The sequence below is a fragment of the Myotis davidii genome, unplaced genomic scaffold (genome assembly GCF_000327345.1).
Source record: "Myotis davidii unplaced genomic scaffold, ASM32734v1 scaffold914, whole genome shotgun sequence".
Classification (NCBI taxonomy): Eukaryota; Metazoa; Chordata; class Mammalia; order Chiroptera; family Vespertilionidae; genus Myotis; species Myotis davidii.
The window spans coordinates 321,888-322,920 of NW_006285484.1; positions in this window are offsets into that span (position 1 = coordinate 321,888).

The window sequence follows — 1,033 nt, forward strand, 5'->3', positions numbered from 1 at the left end:
GACTATTCAGATTATTTTAGTCAATTTTAATATTGGGTTGTCTTTTTATAATTGAATTGTAATGGTTCTTTGTGTTCTGAATATTAGACCCTTACATATATATATTTCCAAATGTTTTCTTCCTTTCTTTAGGTTGTCTATTCAATACCAAAGGCAAAAGTTTTTAATTTTGATGAAATTCAGTTTATTTTCACAAACTGAAATAAATTGTGTCACATCTAAAAGCCATCCCTAATCCAACAGTAAAATTGATGCCTTTGTTTTCTCCTAAGATTTTTATAGTTTCGGCTCTTACATTTAGGCCTTCGATTCATTTTTAAGTTAAATTTTCATAAATTCCGAGGTAGTGATCCAAACTCATTATTTTGCATGCGGATACCCAGTTGTCCAGCAACCTATGTTGAAAGATTTCTTTCACCATTGAATTGTCTTGGCATTCTTGTTGAAAATTAACTGATGTGAGTGCTTCTTGATTTATTTCCAAATCTCTATTCTATTTCACTTGTCTATCTTTTTATCCTCTATGCTTATGCCAGTAGGGCCATTGTAATTTATTTTATTATGTATTTACTTATTATGTTTTTTTGGTGGGCCATTGTCTCTTAAAGATCCTAGAAGGATCATTCTTTAACTCAAAGCCAGGAGTTCAAGGGTCGGAATTAGCTCCACCTCCCCACCAGTTTAGAACTTCTCAGCAGCATCTTTTCATCAGTAACCACCCCGACGTCCCTCCCATGAGATCCTTGTTTTGTTTTGCCCCCCCTCTACCCCCGCTCCGCGCATCACGGTCACGTGTTTGCAGGGTGGGGGTGGGGGCTGGTTAAGCAAAAATCTTAGAGTCTAGTAGGGCCAGGAGCGCCGGTTTCCAATGCGATTTATTTCGGGAGGTTGACCGGCAAGGAGACAATGGGAGTGTGTGGGCTCAGCCTTCGGAACCGGGCTCGGTTCGGAGACGGGGTGGGGGGGGCTGTCAGCAAAGGCCCAGCGCGGGGCGGGGACCGGGCCCGTTTCCCCTGGGGGTGGGCCCGGCCTC